The sequence below is a fragment of the Microcebus murinus genome, unplaced genomic scaffold (genome assembly GCF_040939455.1).
Source record: "Microcebus murinus isolate Inina unplaced genomic scaffold, M.murinus_Inina_mat1.0 scaf007_hap2_Mmur4.0, whole genome shotgun sequence".
Classification (NCBI taxonomy): domain Eukaryota; kingdom Metazoa; phylum Chordata; class Mammalia; order Primates; family Cheirogaleidae; genus Microcebus; species Microcebus murinus.
The window spans coordinates 912,971-931,400 of NW_027438953.1; the positions used below are offsets into that span (position 1 = coordinate 912,971).

The following is an 18,430-nucleotide window of genomic DNA, read 5'->3' on the forward strand; positions in this document are numbered from 1 at the left end:
CCGAGTGCCCATCCATCCAGGAGTGCATGAATAAAATGTGGCGCGTGGACACCACGGAGTGCCATTCGGCTGTGAGGAGCAGCGGTGAGAGGGCGCCTCTCGTGTTCTGCTGGCCAGAGCTGGAACCCGTTCCAGTAGGCCAGGTATCCCAAGAATGGACACACGAGCACCACGTGAGCGCGCTCACCGGCAAATTGGTACGAACGGATGGACGCCTAAGTGGACAGAGAGGAATCACCTTCATCGGGTGGGTGTCGGGCGTGTGGGGGGAGGGGAGGGGCATACACATCCATTAGGCATGGGGTGGGTGCGCACCGACTGGGGGATGGGCGCACTTGAAGCTCTGACCCGAGGGGGGAGGCTTGGAGAGGGCAAGGCACCCGACCTTAACATTGGTACCCCCACAATACGCTGGAACAACATGAGAGGTATATGAATAAGAACACAGGGGGGGCCGGGCGCGGTGGCTCACGCCTGTAATCCTAGCTCTCTGGGAGGCCGAGGCGGGCGGATTGCTCCAGGTCAGGAGTTCGAAACCAGCCTGAGCAAGAGCGAGACCCCGTCTCTACTAAAAATAGAAAGAAATTAATTGGCCAACTAATATATATAGAAAAACACAGCCGGGCGTGGTGGTGCATGCCTGTAGTCCCAACTACTCGGGAGGCTGAGGCAGCAGGATTGCTTGAGCCCGGAGATTGAGGTTGCTGTGAGCTAGGCTGACGCCATGGCACTCACTCTAGCCTGGGCAGCAAAACGAGACTCTGTCTCAAAAAAAAAAAAAAAAAAAAGAACACAGGGGGGAGGGGGGCACGGGCAACACATGTCACCTGAATACTTGTACTCCCATCATCTGCTTGAAGAGAGAGAGAAAAGAAAATGCAATCATAGAGGTAAGAGACACTTTTTAAAAATAATGAATCCGAAGAGAAAAGTAAAAGGAGGCCTGTGGAGCAGGTCTGGGTGTGACTCCGGATCCCCCAACATCAGGTGCCACCACCAAAGATTCCTGCGTGTAGCCCATAGAACCCCAAAAGCAACGGGACGAGTTCTGGTCACATACTCCCTCAAAATGACATCCTGGCCTTCTTCTGGAACTCCCTCCCCTCTCAGACTCTCAAGGTTTCCTCCAGCGTGTCGGTTCCCACAGAGCAGACCTTTGGTCTGAGACCTGACAGTCCAGATGCCACGCATGCTGCCGCGTGGCGGCGGTGTCGCGGCTTGGGACAAGAGGAGGCCCCACGGTGCGGGCTGGGGCGCCAGGCACCGCGGGCGGGCGCTGAGGGTGGGGGTGACCCCCACCCCGGGCCGCCGCCGCGCTCCCAGAAAGGGGACACAACAAGAGGCAAAAAAAAAAAAAAAAAAAAAGCAGCAGCCTGTGGCACCCGGTATTCCCAGGCGGTCTCCCATCCAAGTACTAACCGGGCCCGACCCTGCTTAGCTTCCGAGACCAGACGAGATCGGGGGCGTTCAGGGTGGTGTGGCCCTAGACGGCGGCGGAGGGCGCCCCTGCCCCGCTCAAGAAGCCGAGCCTCTCTGGGCTTCCCCGCCGCCGCCTCCCGCCCCAGGCCCCGCGCCGGGCCGGGCCGGTTGAGTTCGCCGGCCGGGTCCCGCGGGCTCCCAGGGACGGGGTTGATGGGCGGGGCGGGGCGGGGCGGGGGGCTGTCTCTGTATACACACACACACACACTCACACTCACTCACACTCACACAAGATGCGCCTCCACGGCTGGACTCGCCAAGGTGGAGCCCTCCCAGCCTCCCTCGTCTCCTCGCCCGGCCTCCTTCACCTACCCGCTGCCCACCCCCAGCGCGTCGCTGCCTGCCGCTGACTGCGCACGCGCGGGACGCTCGCCCTTTGACCCCAGCCAGGGGCCGCCCTCCCCCACAACCCCTTTCAGCTGCGCCCCCCCCCCTCGCCCTGTGGGTGGGCTGCCGCCTATTCCCCCGGGCCAGGGCTGGGGCACAGCCAGTGTATGGGGCGTCTCTCTCTGGGGATGTGTCCCATGGGTGGGGTGGGGTGGCGTGGTTTGGGGGGCGCTGAAGAAATCAGTCCCCTCCATCTCCTACCTCTGGAAAACGCCCAAGCCCGTGGAGAACTGCCGGCACCGCTTCGTGGGGGCCGGGACCCTCCTCCGTGTCCTCCTGTGGCCCAGTCCAAGGGGCCTGGGCCTGGCCGGGGCTGCATTGGACCCCGACCACCCTGGCGTGTGGACTCGCTAAAAATCGGCCATTAGATATTGGATTCCAGCTTCCTGGAGGTCATTTCACTAATGAGTGCACCGGAAAGAGTTTCCTAATCCATCTGTGAGGGTGGCAACTGAAAGAGAATTTGAAAGCTGACAGAATAGGCGAGGGAAGGCATAGGAGATTTCCACACCCAGCAAGGAAGACTTTCCCGAAATGGAAGAAAGAAACGAGCAAACAGAGACACCGGTAGCCCGCCCGGAAAAGAGTCTGCCCCTTAGAGAAAGCACCCTGACCAGGTTCACCCGTGGGTGGGTGGCGAGCTAGCGGCATTCAGAAGAGCGAGGCCCGCAGTCTGTGCGGAAGACACCTGCGCTCGGGTGTGTGTGGCGGCGCGATTCACAAGCAGCTCCAGATGTTAAACCAAGGAGAAGCCAGGGAGTTCCCAACGCCCCAGGTGTCCTCAGCCCACGACTGGCTGCTGTGGGAATGCGAAGCCCGGCTCCTTGTCTCAGAGCGGGGTTCCCAGGAGGATCAGGCTGAAGCTGGGACTCGGCCTCAAAGTGTCCCCTCGCATGGCCACCCCCTTCCCCTTCCTGCTCCTCTACTCCTGGTGCCCCTCCATCCAGGGGCCAGACCTTAAAGAGTCACCGCAAGAGAATCCTGGTCCCAAAGGAGCCTTCTGGGGGACCGGTGCTGAGAGAGGTTGTGGGCATGGCCTGCTGGGGCTCTGCCCGACCCAGGGCTGAGAGATGCCACCTCCCAGCTCTGGGTCCCTGCAGGAAGTGTTGGCAAGCACAGGGCCGGTCCTCCAAAGGCCCAGGTGCAGGGAGCCCAGGCCAAGCAGCCTGTGGAAGAGGCCACTTGCCGTGCCACCCCGGGAACAGGACTGCAGGCCCCGGCCCTTCCCACCTCCTCCTCCTCCTCCTCCTCCTCCTCCTCCCCCCCGCCCCCCCCCACAGGGCACAGGGCTCAGAGACACCTCAGACTCTTGCTACCCGAAGTGCAAAGGGCATCAGTTGCTCCTCCAACCCCCCCGCCCAGCAGACCACGTTGTCCAGCCAGCCCCCGGGCCTCCCTGGGGTGCCCAGCACAAAAGTGCAGACACCCACCGGACCCTCAATCTCAGTTTTCGGATGTTTTTGCCACTCTAAGGACCCGCAGGCCAGCTGGGCCTTCGGGCAGGACAGAGAGCCCCGGAATCCGACGTGGAGAGCTGCGTGTACGTCCCCATCAGGAGGCGGTCCCCACCTCCGCGGCTCTCCCCTTGCGGGGAGGGGCAGCCCAGCCGGCAGCCAGCCGCAGGGCCTCAGGGAAGACACCAGGCTGGGCCCCCGCGGCACAGCGGGGGCACGTCCCCCGCACTCACGCGACTTAGGGACGGCTGCTGGAGACTGCTGCGGCCACCCTGCTGCCGGGTTTCTGGAGGGCTTCCTGGAAGCAGCGTCCACACCAAGCCCTTGGAAGGCCCAGGCGACGGAGGAGCCGGTCAGGCAGGGGCCGAGGACGGTGAGAGGCCGGGCGGGCGGGAAGGAGCATGTCAGGCAGGGGCAGAGGACGGTGACAGGCCGGGCGGGGAGGAGCCGGTCAGGCGGGGGCCCAGGACAGTGACGGGCCTGGCCGGGGAGGAGTGCGTCAGGCAGGGAGAGTGGAGACGGGCTGGGTAAGGGTTAGGGTGACAGTTAGGGCACAATTCACAATCGCAAAGACGTGGAAGCGACCCGAGTGCCCATCCATCCAGGAGTGCATGAATAAAATGTGGCGCGTGGACACCACGGAGTGCCATTCGGCTGTGAGGAGCAGCGGTGAGAGGGCGCCTCTCGTGTTCTCCTGGCCAGAGCTGGAACCCGTTCCAGTAGGCCAGGTATCCCAAGAATGGACACACGAGCACCACGTGAGCGCGCTCACCGGCTAATTGGTACGAACGGATGGACGCCTAAGTGGACAGAGAGGAATCACCTTCATCGGGTGGGTGTCGGGCGGGTGGGGGGAGGGGAGGGGCATACACATCCATTAGGCATGGGGTGGGTGCGCACCGACTGGGGGATGGGCGCACTTGAAGCTCTGACCCGAGGGGGGAGGCTTGGAGAGGGCAAGGCACCCGACCTTAACATTGGTACCCCCACAATACGCTGGAACAACATGAGAGGTATATGAATAAGAACACAGGGGGGGCCGGGCGCGGTGGCTCACGCCTGTAATCCTAGCTCTCTGGGAGGCCGAGGCGGGCGGATTGCTCCAGGTCAGGAGTTCGAAACCAGCCTGAGCAAGAGCGAGACCCCGTCTCTACTAAAAATAGAAAGAAATTAATTGGCCAACTAATATATATAGAAAAACACAGCCGGGCGTGGTGGTGCATGCCTGTAGTCCCAACTACTCGGGAGGCTGAGGCAGCAGGATTGCTTGAGCCCGGAGATTGAGGTTGCTGTGAGCTAGGCTGACGCCATGGCACTCACTCTAGCCTGGGCAGCAAAACGAGACTCTGTCTCAAAAAAAAAAAAAAAAAAAGAACACAGAAGGGAGGGGGGCACGGGCAACACATGTCACCTGAATACTTGTACTCCCATCATCTGCTTGAAGAGAGAGAGAAAAGAAAATGCAATCATAGAGGTAAGAGACACTTTTTAAAAATAATGAATCCGAAGAGAAAAGTAAAAGGAGGCCTGTGGAGCAGGTCTGGGTGTGACTCCGGATCCCCCAACATCAGGTGCCACCACCAAAGATTCCTGCGTGTAGCCCATAGAACCCCAAAAGCAACGGGACGAGTTCTGGTCACATACTCCCTCAAAATGACATCCTGGCCTTCTTCTGGAACTCCCTCCCCTCTCAGACTCTCAAGGTTTCCTCCAGCGTGTCGGTTCCCACAGAGCAGACCTTTGGTCTGAGACCTGACAGTCCAGATGCCACGCATGCTGCCGCGTGGCGGCGGTGTCGCGGCTTGGGACAAGAGGAGGCCCCACGGTGCGGGCTGGGGCGCCAGGCACCGCGGGCGGGCGCTGAGGGTGGGGGTGACCCCCACCCCGGGCCGCCGCCGCGCTCCCAGAAAGGGGACACAACAAGAGGCAAAAAAAAAAAAAAAAAAAAAAAGCAGCAGCCTGTGGCACCCGGTATTCCCAGGCGGTCTCCCATCCAAGTACTAACCGGGCCCGACCCTGCTTAGCTTCCGAGACCAGACGAGATCGGGGGCGTTCAGGGTGGTGTGGCCCTAGACGGCGGCGGAGGGCGCCCCTGCCCCGCTCAAGAAGCCGAGCCTCTCTGGGCTTCCCCGCCGCCGCCTCCCGCCCCAGGCCCCGCGCCGGGCCGGGCCGGTTGAGTTCGCCGGCCGGGTCCCGCGGGCTCCCAGGGACGGGGTTGATGGGCGGGGCGGGGCGGGGCGGGGGGCTGTCTCTGTATACACACACACACACACTCACACTCACTCACACTCACACAAGATGCGCCTCCACGGCTGGACTCGCCAAGGTGGAGCCCTCCCAGCCTCCCTCGTCTCCTCGCCCGGCCTCCTTCACCTACCCGCTGCCCACCCCCAGCGCGTCGCTGCCTGCCGCTGACTGCGCACGCGCGGGACGCTCGCCCTTTGACCCCAGCCAGGGGCCGCCCTCCCCCACAACCCCTTTCAGCTGCGCCCCCCCCCCTCGCCCTGTGGGTGGGCTGCCGCCTATTCCCCCGGGCCAGGGCTGGGGCACAGCCAGTGTATGGGGCGTCTCTCTCTGGGGATGTGTCCCATGGGTGGGGTGGGGTGGCGTGGTTTGGGGGGCGCTGAAGAAATCAGTCCCCTCCATCTCCTACCTCTGGAAAACGCCCAAGCCCGTGGAGAACTGCCGGCACCGCTTCGTGGGGGCCGGGACCCTCCTCTGTGTCCTCCTGTGGCCCAGTCCAAGGGGCCTGGGCCTGGCCGGGGCTGCATTGGACCCCGACCACCCTGGCGTGTGGACTCGCTAAAAATCGGCCATTAGATATTGGATTCCAGCTTCCTGGAGGTCATTTCACTAATGAGTGCACCGGAAAGAGTTTCCTAATCCATCTGTGAGGGTGGCAACTGAAAGAGAATTTGAAAGCTGACAGAATAGGCGAGGGAAGGCATAGGAGATTTCCACACCCAGCAAGGAAGACTTTCCCGAAATGGAAGAAAGAAACGAGCAAACAGAGACACCGGTAGCCCGCCCGGAAAAGAGTCTGCCCCTTAGAGAAAGCACCCTGACCAGGTTCACCCGTGGGTGGGTGGCGAGCTAGCGGCATTCAGAAGAGCGAGGCCCGCAGTCTGTGCGGAAGACACCTGCGCTCGGGTGTGTGTGGCGGCGCGATTCACAAGCAGCTCCAGATGTTAAACCAAGGAGAAGCCAGGGAGTTCCCAACGCCCCAGGTGTCCTCAGCCCACGACTGGCTGCTGTGGGAATGCGAAGCCCGGCTCCTTGTCTCAGAGCGGGGTTCCCAGGAGGATCAGGCTGAAGCTGGGACTCGGCCTCAAAGTGTCCCCTCGCATGGCCACCCCCTTCCCCTTCCTGCTCCTCTACTCCTGGTGCCCCTCCATCCAGGGGCCAGACCTTAAAGAGTCACCGCAAGAGAATCCTGGTCCCAAAGGAGCCTTCTGGGGGACCGGTGCTGAGAGAGGTTGTGGGCATGGCCTGCTGGGGCTCTGCCCGACCCAGGGCTGAGAGATGCCACCTCCCAGCTCTGGGTCCCTGCAGGAAGTGTTGGCAAGCACAGGGCCGGTCCTCCAAAGGCCCAGGTGCAGGGAGCCCAGGCCAAGCAGCCTGTGGAAGAGGCCACTTGCCGTGCCACCCCGGGAACAGGACTGCAGGCCCCGGCCCTTCCCACCTCCTCCTCCTCCTCCTCCTCCTCCTCCTCCCCCCCGCCCCCCCCCACAGGGCACAGGGCTCAGAGACACCTCAGACTCTTGCTACCCGAAGTGCAAAGGGCATCAGTTGCTCCTCCAACCCCCCCGCCCAGCAGACCACGTTGTCCAGCCAGCCCCCGGGCCTCCCTGGGGTGCCCAGCACAAAAGTGCAGACACCCACCGGACCCTCAATCTCAGTTTTCGGATGTTTTTGCCACTCTAAGGACCCGCAGGCCAGCTGGGCCTTCGGGCAGGACAGAGAGCCCCGGAATCCGACGTGGAGAGCTGCGTGTACGTCCCCATCAGGAGGCGGTCCCCACCTCCGCGGCTCTCCCCTTGCGGGGAGGGGCAGCCCAGCCGGCAGCCAGCCGCAGGGCCTCAGGGAAGACACCAGGCTGGGCCCCCGCGGCACAGCGGGGGCACGTCCCCCGCACTCACGCGACTTAGGGACGGCTGCTGGAGACTGCTGCGGCCACCCTGCTGCCGGGTTTCTGGAGGGCTTCCTGGAAGCAGCGTCCACACCAAGCCCTTGGAAGGCCCAGGCGACGGAGGAGCCGGTCAGGCAGGGGCCGAGGACGGTGAGAGGCCGGGCGGGCGGGAAGGAGCATGTCAGGCAGGGGCAGAGGACGGTGACAGGCCGGGCGGGGAGGAGCCGGTCAGGCGGGGGCCCAGGACAGTGACGGGCCTGGCCGGGGAGGAGTGCGTCAGGCAGGGGCAGTGGAGACGGGCTGGGTAAGGGTTAGGGTGACAGTTAGGGCACAATTCACAATCGCAAAGACGTGGAAGCGACCCGAGTGCCCATCCATCCAGGAGTGCATGAATAAAATGTGGCGCGTGGACACCACGGAGTGCCATTCGGCTGTGAGGAGCAGCGGTGAGAGGGCGCCTCTCGTGTTCTCCTGGCCAGAGCTGGAACCCGTTCCAGTAGGCCAGGTATCCCAAGAATGGACACACGAGCACCACGTGAGCGCGCTCACCGGCAAATTGGTACGAACGGATGGACGCCTAAGTGGACAGAGAGGAATCACCTTCATCGGGTGGGTGTCGGGCGGGTGGGGGGAGGGGAGGGGCATACACATCCATTAGGCATGGGGTGGGTGCGCACCGACTGGGGGATGGGCGCACTTGAAGCTCTGACCCGAGGGGGGAGGCTTGGAGAGGGCAAGGCACCCGACCTTAACATTGGTACCCCCACAATACGCTGGAACAACATGAGAGGTATATGAATAAGAACACAGGGGGGGCCGGGCGCGGTGGCTCACGCCTGTAATCCTAGCTCTCTGGGAGGCCGAGGCGGGCGGATTGCTCCAGGTCAGGAGTTCGAAACCAGCCTGAGCAAGAGCGAGACCCCGTCTCTACTAAAAATAGAAAGAAATTAATTGGCCAACTAATATATATAGAAAAACACAGCCGGGCGTGGTGGTGCATGCCTGTAGTCCCAACTACTCGGGAGGCTGAGGCAGCAGGATTGCTTGAGCCCGGAGATTGAGGTTGCTGTGAGCTAGGCTGACGCCATGGCACTCACTCTAGCCTGGGCAGCAAAACGAGACTCTGTCTCAAAAAAAAAAAAAAAAAAAGAACACAGAAGGGAGGGGGGCACGGGCAACACATGTCACCTGAATACTTGTACTCCCATCATCTGCTTGAAGAGAGAGAGAAAAGAAAATGCAATCATAGAGGTAAGAGACACTTTTTAAAAATAATGAATCCGAAGAGAAAAGTAAAAGGAGGCCTGTGGAGCAGGTCTGGGTGTGACTCCGGATCCCCCAACATCAGGTGCCACCACCAAAGATTCCTGCGTGTAGCCCATAGAACCCCAAAAGCAACGGGACGAGTTCTGGTCACATACTCCCTCAAAATGACATCCTGGCCTTCTTCTGGAACTCCCTCCCCTCTCAGACTCTCAAGGTTTCCTCCAGCGTGTCGGTTCCCACAGAGCAGACCTTTGGTCTGAGACCTGACAGTCCAGATGCCACGCATGCTGCCGCGTGGCGGCGGTGTCGCGGCTTGGGACAAGAGGAGGCCCCACGGTGCGGGCTGGGGCGCCAGGCACCGCGGGCGGGCGCTGAGGGTGGGGGTGACCCCCACCCCGGGCCGCCGCCGCGCTCCCAGAAAGGGGACACAACAAGAGGCAAAAAAAAAAAAAAAAAAAAAAAGCAGCAGCCTGTGGCACCCGGTATTCCCAGGCGGTCTCCCATCCAAGTACTAACCGGGCCCGACCCTGCTTAGCTTCCGAGACCAGACGAGATCGGGGGCGTTCAGGGTGGTGTGGCCCTAGACGGCGGCGGAGGGCGCCCCTGCCCCGCTCAAGAAGCCGAGCCTCTCTGGGCTTCCCCGCCGCCGCCTCCCGCCCCAGGCCCCGCGCCGGGCCGGGCCGGTTGAGTTCGCCGGCCGGGTCCCGCGGGCTCCCAGGGACGGGGTTGATGGGCGGGGCGGGGCGGGGCGGGGGGCTGTCTCTGTATACACACACACACACACTCACACTCACTCACACTCACACAAGATGCGCCTCCACGGCTGGACTCGCCAAGGTGGAGCCCTCCCAGCCTCCCTCGTCTCCTCGCCCGGCCTCCTTCACCTACCCGCTGCCCACCCCCAGCGCGTCGCTGCCTGCCGCTGACTGCGCACGCGCGGGACGCTCGCCCTTTGACCCCAGCCAGGGGCCGCCCTCCCCCACAACCCCTTTCAGCTGCGCCCCCCCCCTCGCCCTGTGGGTGGGCTGCCGCCTATTCCCCCGGGCCAGGGCTGGGGCACAGCCAGTGTATGGGGCGTCTCTCTCTGGGGATGTGTCCCATGGGTGGGGTGGGGTGGCGTGGTTTGGGGGGCGCTGAAGAAATCAGTCCCCTCCATCTCCTACCTCTGGAAAACGCCCAAGCCCGTGGAGAACTGCCGGCACCGCTTCGTGGGGGCCGGGACCCTCCTCCGTGTCCTCCTGTGGCCCAGTCCAAGGGGCCTGGGCCTGGCCGGGGCTGCATTGGACCCCGACCACCCTGGCGTGTGGACTCGCTAAAAATCGGCCATTAGATATTGGATTCCAGCTTCCTGGAGGTCATTTCACTAATGAGTGCACCGGAAAGAGTTTCCTAATCCATCTGTGAGGGTGGCAACTGAAAGAGAATTTGAAAGCTGACAGAATAGGCGAGGGAAGGCATAGGAGATTTCCACACCCAGCAAGGAAGACTTTCCCGAAATGGAAGAAAGAAACGAGCAAACAGAGACACCGGTAGCCCGCCCGGAAAAGAGTCTGCCCCTTAGAGAAAGCACCCTGACCAGGTTCACCCGTGGGTGGGTGGCGAGCTAGCGGCATTCAGAAGAGCGAGGCCCGCAGTCTGTGCGGAAGACACCTGCGCTCGGGTGTGTGTGGCGGCGCGATTCACAAGCAGCTCCAGATGTTAAACCAAGGAGAAGCCAGGGAGTTCCCAACGCCCCAGGTGTCCTCAGCCCACGACTGGCTGCTGTGGGAATGCGAAGCCCGGCTCCTTGTCTCAGAGCGGGGTTCCCAGGAGGATCAGGCTGAAGCTGGGACTCGGCCTCAAAGTGTCCCCTCGCATGGCCACCCCCTTCCCCTTCCTGCTCCTCTACTCCTGGTGCCCCTCCATCCAGGGGCCAGACCTTAAAGAGTCACCGCAAGAGAATCCTGGTCCCAAAGGAGCCTTCTGGGGGACCGGTGCTGAGAGAGGTTGTGGGCATGGCCTGCTGGGGCTCTGCCCGACCCAGGGCTGAGAGATGCCACCTCCCAGCTCTGGGTCCCTGCAGGAAGTGTTGGCAAGCACAGGGCCGGTCCTCCAAAGGCCCAGGTGCAGGGAGCCCAGGCCAAGCAGCCTGTGGAAGAGGCCACTTGCCGTGCCACCCCGGGAACAGGACTGCAGGCCCCGGCCCTTCCCACCTCCTCCTCCTCCTCCTCCTCCTCCTCCTCCCCCCCGCCCCCCCCCCACAGGGCACAGGGCTCAGAGACACCTCAGACTCTTGCTACCCGAAGTGCAAAGGGCATCAGTTGCTCCTCCAACCCCCCCGCCCAGCAGACCACGTTGTCCAGCCAGCCCCCGGGCCTCCCTGGGGTGCCCAGCACAAAAGTGCAGACACCCACCGGACCCTCAATCTCAGTTTTCGGATGTTTTTGCCACTCTAAGGACCCGCAGGCCAGCTGGGCCTTCGGGCAGGACAGAGAGCCCCGGAATCCGACGTGGAGAGCTGCGTGTACGTCCCCATCAGGAGGCGGTCCCCACCTCCGCGGCTCTCCCCTTGCGGGGAGGGGCAGCAGAGCCGGCAGCCAGCCGCAGGGCCTCAGGGAAGACACCAGGCTGGGCCCCCGCGGCACAGCGGGGGCACGTCCCCCGCACTCACGCGACTTAGGGACGGCTGCTGGAGACTGCTGCGGCCACCCTGCTGCCGGGTTTCTGGAGGGCTTCCTGGAAGCAGCGTCCACACCAAGCCCTTGGAAGGCCCAGGCGACGGAGGAGCCGGTCAGGCAGGGGCCGAGGACGGTGAGAGGCCGGGCGGGCGGGAAGGAGCATGTCAGGCAGGGGCAGAGGACGGTGACAGGCCGGGCGGGGAGGAGCCGGTCAGGCGGGGGCCCAGGACAGTGACGGGCCTGGCCGGGGAGGAGTGCGTCAGGCAGGGAGAGTGGAGACGGGCTGGGTAAGGGTTAGGGTGACAGTTAGGGCACAATTCACAATCGCAAAGACGTGGAAGCGACCCGAGTGCCCATCCATCCAGGAGTGCATGAATAAAATGTGGCGCGTGGACACCACGGAGTGCCATTCGGCTGTGAGGAGCAGCGGTGAGAGGGCGCCTCTCGTGTTCTCCTGGCCAGAGCTGGAACCCGTTCCAGTAGGCCAGGTATCCCAAGAATGGACACACGAGCACCACGTGAGCGCGCTCACCGGCAAATTGGTACGAACGGATGGACGCCTAAGTGGACAGAGAGGAATCACCTTCATCGGGTGGGTGTCGGGCGTGTGGGGGGAGGGGAGGGGCATACACATCCATTAGGCATGGGGTGGGTGCGCACCGACTGGGGGATGGGCGCACTTGAAGCTCTGACCCGAGGGGGGAGGCTTGGAGAGGGCAAGGCACCCGACCTTAACATTGGTACCCCCACAATACGCTGGAACAACATGAGAGGTATATGAATAAGAACACAGGGGGGGGCGGGCGCGGTGGCTCACGCCTGTAATCCTAGCTCTCTGGGAGGCCGAGGCGGGCGGATTGCTCCAGGTCAGGAGTTCGAAACCAGCCTGAGCAAGAGCGAGACCCCGTCTCTACTAAAAATAGAAAGAAATTAATTGGCCAACTAATATATATAGAAAAACACAGCCGGGCGTGGTGGTGCATGCCTGTAGTCCCAACTACTCGGGAGGCTGAGGCAGCAGGATTGCTTGAGCCCGGAGATTGAGGTTGCTGTGAGCTAGGCTGACGCCATGGCACTCACTCTAGCCTGGGCAGCAAAACGAGACTCTGTCTCAAAAAAAAAAAAAAAAAAAGAACACAGAAGGGAGGGGGGCACGGGCAACACATGTCACCTGAATACTTGTACTCCCATCATCTGCTTGAAGAGAGAGAGAAAAGAAAATGCAATCATAGAGGTAAGAGACACTTTTTAAAAATAATGAATCCGAAGAGAAAAGTAAAAGGAGGCCTGTGGAGCAGGTCTGGGTGTGACTCCGGATCCCCCAACATCAGGTGCCACCACCAAAGATTCCTGCGTGTAGCCCATAGAACCCCAAAAGCAACGGGACGAGTTCTGGTCACATACTCCCTCAAAATGACATCCTGGCCTTCTTCTGGAACTCCCTCCCCTCTCAGACTCTCAAGGTTTCCTCCAGCGTGTCGGTTCCCACAGAGCAGACCTTTGGTCTGAGACCTGACAGTCCAGATGCCACGCATGCTGCCGCGTGGCGGCGGTGTCGCGGCTTGGGACAAGAGGAGGCCCCACGGTGCGGGCTGGGGCGCCAGGCACCGCGGGCGGGCGCTGAGGGTGGGGGTGACCCCCACCCCGGGCCGCCGCCGCGCTCCCAGAAAGGGGACACAACAAGAGGCAAAAAAAAAAAAAAAAAAAAAAGCAGCAGCCTGTGGCACCCGGTATTCCCAGGCGGTCTCCCATCCAAGTACTAACCGGGCCCGACCCTGCTTAGCTTCCGAGACCAGACGAGATCGGGGGCGTTCAGGGTGGTGTGGCCCTAGACGGCGGCGGAGGGCGCCCCTGCCCCGCTCAAGAAGCCGAGCCTCTCTGGGCTTCCCCGCCGCCGCCTCCCGCCCCAGGCCCCGCGCCGGGCCGGGCCGGTTGAGTTCGCCGGCCGGGTCCCGCGGGCTCCCAGGGACGGGGTTGATGGGCGGGGCGGGGCGGGGCGGGGGGCTGTCTCTGTATACACACACACACACACTCACACTCACTCACACTCACACAAGATGCGCCTCCACGGCTGGACTCGCCAAGGTGGAGCCCTCCCAGCCTCCCTCGTCTCCTCGCCCGGCCTCCTTCACCTACCCGCTGCCCACCCCCAGCGCGTCGCTGCCTGCCGCTGACTGCGCACGCGCGGGACGCTCGCCCTTTGACCCCAGCCAGGGGCCGCCCTCCCCCACAACCCCTTTCAGCTGCGCCCCCCCCCTCGCCCTGTGGGTGGGCTGCCGCCTATTCCCCCGGGCCAGGGCTGGGGCACAGCCAGTGTATGGGGCGTCTCTCTCTGGGGATGTGTCCCATGGGTGGGGTGGGGTGGCGTGGTTTGGGGGGCGCTGAAGAAATCAGTCCCCTCCATCTCCTACCTCTGGAAAACGCCCAAGCCCGTGGAGAACTGCCGGCACCGCTTCGTGGGGGCCGGGACCCTCCTCCGTGTCCTCCTGTGGCCCAGTCCAAGGGGCCTGGGCCTGGCCGGGGCTGCATTGGACCCCGACCACCCTGGCGTGTGGACTCGCTAAAAATCGGCCATTAGATATTGGATTCCAGCTTCCTGGAGGTCATTTCACTAATGAGTGCACCGGAAAGAGTTTCCTAATCCATCTGTGAGGGTGGCAACTGAAAGAGAATTTGAAAGCTGACAGAATAGGCGAGGGAAGGCATAGGAGATTTCCACACCCAGCAAGGAAGACTTTCCCGAAATGGAAGAAAGAAACGAGCAAACAGAGACACCGGTAGCCCGCCCGGAAAAGAGTCTGCCCCTTAGAGAAAGCACCCTGACCAGGTTCACCCGTGGGTGGGTGGCGAGCTAGCGGCATTCAGAAGAGCGAGGCCCGCAGTCTGTGCGGAAGACACCTGCGCTCGGGTGTGTGTGGCGGCGCGATTCACAAGCAGCTCCAGATGTTAAACCAAGGAGAAGCCAGGGAGTTCCCAACGCCCCAGGTGTCCTCAGCCCACGACTGGCTGCTGTGGGAATGCGAAGCCCGGCTCCTTGTCTCAGAGCGGGGTTCCCAGGAGGATCAGGCTGAAGCTGGGACTCGGCCTCAAAGTGTCCCCTCGCATGGCCACCCCCTTCCCCTTCCTGCTCCTCTACTCCTGGTGCCCCTCCATCCAGGGGCCAGACCTTAAAGAGTCACCGCAAGAGAATCCTGGTCCCAAAGGAGCCTTCTGGGGGACCGGTGCTGAGAGAGGTTGTGGGCATGGCCTGCTGGGGCTCTGCCCGACCCAGGGCTGAGAGATGCCACCTCCCAGCTCTGGGTCCCTGCAGGAAGTGTTGGCAAGCACAGGGCCGGTCCTCCAAAGGCCCAGGTGCAGGGAGCCCAGGCCAAGCAGCCTGTGGAAGAGGCCACTTGCCGTGCCACCCCGGGAACAGGACTGCAGGCCCCGGCCCTTCCCACCTCCTCCTCCTCCTCCTCCTCCTCCTCCTCCCCCCCGCCCCCCCCCACAGGGCACAGGGCTCAGAGACACCTCAGACTCTTGCTACCCGAAGTGCAAAGGGCATCAGTTGCTCCTCCAACCCCCCCGCCCAGCAGACCACGTTGTCCAGCCAGCCCCCGGGCCTCCCTGGGGTGCCCAGCACAAAAGTGCAGACACCCACCGGACCCTCAATCTCAGTTTTCGGATGTTTTTGCCACTCTAAGGACCCGCAGGCCAGCTGGGCCTTCGGGCAGGACAGAGAGCCCCGGAATCCGACGTGGAGAGCTGCGTGTACGTCCCCATCAGGAGGCGGTCCCCACCTCCGCGGCTCTCCCCTTGCGGGGAGGGGCAGCAGAGCCGGCAGCCAGCCGCAGGGCCTCAGGGAAGACACCAGGCTGGGCCCCCGCGGCACAGCGGGGGCACGTCCCCCGCACTCACGCGACTTAGGGACGGCTGCTGGAGACTGCTGCGGCCACCCTGCTGCCGGGTTTCTGGAGGGCTTCCTGGAAGCAGCGTCCACACCAAGCCCTTGGAAGGCCCAGGCGACGGAGGAGCCGGTCAGGCAGGGGCCGAGGACGGTGAGAGGCCGGGCGGGCGGGAAGGAGCATGTCAGGCAGGGGCAGAGGACGGTGACAGGCCGGGCGGGGAGGAGCCGGTCAGGCGGGGGCCCAGGACAGTGACGGGCCTGGCCGGGGAGGAGTGCGTCAGGCAGGGAGAGTGGAGACGGGCTGGGTAAGGGTTAGGGTGACAGTTAGGGCACAATTCACAATCGCAAAGACGTGGAAGCGACCCGAGTGCCCATCCATCCAGGAGTGCATGAATAAAATGTGGCGCGTGGACACCACGGAGTGCCATTCGGCTGTGAGGAGCAGCGGTGAGAGGGCGCCTCTCGTGTTCTCCTGGCCAGAGCTGGAACCCGTTCCAGTAGGCCAGGTATCCCAAGAATGGACACACGAGCACCACGTGAGCGCGCTCACCGGCAAATTGGTACGAACGGATGGACGCCTAAGTGGACAGAGAGGAATCACCTTCATCGGGTGGGTGTCGGGCGTGTGGGGGGAGGGGAGGGGCATACACATCCATTAGGCATGGGGTGGGTGCGCACCGACTGGGGGATGGGCGCACTTGAAGCTCTGACCCGAGGGGGGAGGCTTGGAGAGGGCAAGGCACCCGACCTTAACATTGGTACCCCCACAATACGCTGGAACAACATGAGAGGTATATGAATAAGAACACAGGGGGGGGCGGGCGCGGTGGCTCACGCCTGTAATCCTAGCTCTCTGGGAGGCCGAGGCGGGCGGATTGCTCCAGGTCAGGAGTTCGAAACCAGCCTGAGCAAGAGCGAGACCCCGTCTCTACTAAAAATAGAAAGAAATTAATTGGCCAACTAATATATATAGAAAAACACAGCCGGGCGTGGTGGTGCATGCCTGTAGTCCCAACTACTCGGGAGGCTGAGGCAGCAGGATTGCTTGAGCCCGGAGATTGAGGTTGCTGTGAGCTAGGCTGACGCCATGGCACTCACTCTAGCCTGGGCAGCAAAACGAGACTCTGTCTCAAAAAAAAAAAAAAAAAGAACACAGGGGGGAGGGGGGCACGGGCAACACATGTCACCTGAATACTTGTACTCCCATCATCTGCTTGAAGAGAGAGAGAAAAGAAAATGCAATCATAGAGGTAAGAGACACTTTTTAAAAATAATGAATCCGAAGAGAAAAGTAAAAGGAGGCCTGTGGAGCAGGTCTGGGTGTGACTCCGGATCCCCCAACATCAGGTGCCACCACCAAAGATTCCTGCGTGTAGCCCATAGAACCCCAAAAGCAACGGGACGAGTTCTGGTCACATACTCCCTCAAAATGACATCCTGGCCTTCTTCTGGAACTCCCTCCCCTCTCAGACTCTCAAGGTTTCCTCCAGCGTGTCGGTTCCCACAGAGCAGACCTTTGGTCTGAGACCTGACAGTCCAGATGCCACGCATGCTGCCGCGTGGCGGCGGTGTCGCGGCTTGGGACAAGAGGAGGCCCCACGGTGCGGGCTGGGGCGCCAGGCACCGCGGGCGGGCGCTGAGGGTGGGGGTGACCCCCACCCCGGGCCGCTGCCGCGCTCCCAGAAAGGGGACACAACAAGAGGCAAAAAAAAAAAAAAAAAAAAAAGCAGCAGCCTGTGGCACCCGGTATTCCCAGGCGGTCTCCCATCCAAGTACTAACCGGGCCCGACCCTGCTTAGCTTCCGAGACCAGACGAGATCGGGGGCGTTCAGGGTGGTGTGGCCCTAGACGGCGGCGGAGGGCGCCCCTGCCCCGCTCAAGAAGCCGAGCCTCTCTGGGCTTCCCCGCCGCCGCCTCCCGCCCCAGGCCCCGCGCCGGGCCGGGCCGGTTGAGTTCGCCGGCCGGGTCCCGCGGGCTCCCAGGGACGGGGTTGATGGGCGGGGCGGGGCGGGGCGGGGGGCTGTCTCTGTATACACACACACACACACTCACACTCACTCACACTCACACAAGATGCGCCTCCACGGCTGGACTCGCCAAGGTGGAGCCCTCCCAGCCTCCCTCGTCTCCTCGCCCGGCCTCCTTCACCTACCCGCTGCCCACCCCCAGCGCGTCGCTGCCTGCCGCTGACTGCGCACGCGGGACGCTCGCCCTTTGACCCCAGCCAGGGGCCGCCCTCCCCCACAACCCCTTTCAGCTGCGCCCCCCCCCCTCGCCCTGTGGGTGGGCTGCCGCCTATTCCCCCGGGCCAGGGCTGGGGCACAGCCAGTGTATGGGGCGTCTCTCTCTGGGGATGTGTCCCATGGGTGGGGTGGGGTGGCGTGGTTTGGGGGGCGCTGAAGAAATCAGTCCCCTCCATCTCCTACCTCTGGAAAACGCCCAAGCCCGTGGAGAACTGCCGGCACCGCTTCGTGGGGGCCGGGACCCTCCTCCGTGTCCTCCTGTGGCCCAGTCCAAGGGGCCTGGGCCTGGCCGGGGCTGCATTGGACCCCGACCACCCTGGCGTGTGGACTCGCTAAAAATCGGCCATTAGATATTGGATTCCAGCTTCCTGGAGGTCATTTCACTAATGAGTGCACCGGAAAGAGTTTCCTAATCCATCTGTGAGGGTGGCAACTGAAAGAGAATTTGAAAGCTGACAGAATAGGCGAGGGAAGGCATAGGAGATTTCCACACCCAGCAAGGAAGACTTTCCCGAAATGGAAGAAAGAAACGAGCAAACAGAGACACCGGTAGCCCGCCCGGAAAAGAGTCTGCCCCTTAGAGAAAGCACCCTGACCAGGTTCACCCGTGGGTGGGTGGCGAGCTAGCGGCATTCAGAAGAGCGAGGCCCGCAGTCTGTGCGGAAGACACCTGCGCTCGGGTGTGTGTGGCGGCGCAATTCACAAGCAGCTCCAGATGTTAAACCAAGGAGAAGCCAGGGAGTTCCCAACGCCCCAGGTGTCCTCAGCCCACGACTGGCTGCTGTGGGAATGCGAAGCCCGGCTCCTTGTCTCAGAGCGGGGTTCCCAGGAGGATCAGGCTGAAGCTGGGACTCGGCCTCAAAGTGTCCCCTCGCATGGCCACCCCCTTCCCCTTCCTGCTCCTCTACTCCTGGTGCCCCTCCATCCAG

General features: G+C 62.6%; 5 non-coding genes across 5 annotated transcripts; all 5 read right to left on the bottom strand.

Moving 5' to 3' along the window:
* Positions 1–1,370: 1,370 nt before the first annotated feature.
* On the bottom strand, positions 1,371–1,489 carry LOC142866800 (5S ribosomal RNA). Its single transcript, XR_012916630.1, has one exon. It is a non-coding gene; the product is annotated as a 5S ribosomal RNA (ribosomal RNA).
* A 3,787-nt stretch (positions 1,490–5,276) lies between these two features.
* On the bottom strand, positions 5,277–5,395 carry LOC142866801 (5S ribosomal RNA). The gene has a single exon (XR_012916631.1). It is a non-coding gene; the product is annotated as a 5S ribosomal RNA (ribosomal RNA).
* Positions 5,396–9,182: 3,787 nt separating this feature from the next.
* Positions 9,183–9,301, bottom strand: LOC142866802 (5S ribosomal RNA). The gene has a single exon (XR_012916632.1). It is a non-coding gene; the product is annotated as a 5S ribosomal RNA (ribosomal RNA).
* Positions 9,302–13,087: 3,786 nt separating this feature from the next.
* LOC142866803 (5S ribosomal RNA) lies at positions 13,088–13,206 on the bottom strand. The gene has a single exon (XR_012916633.1). It is a non-coding gene; the product is annotated as a 5S ribosomal RNA (ribosomal RNA).
* Positions 13,207–16,989: 3,783 nt separating this feature from the next.
* LOC142866805 (5S ribosomal RNA) lies at positions 16,990–17,108 on the bottom strand. The gene has a single exon (XR_012916635.1). It is a non-coding gene; the product is annotated as a 5S ribosomal RNA (ribosomal RNA).
* Positions 17,109–18,430: the final 1,322 nt, after the last annotated feature.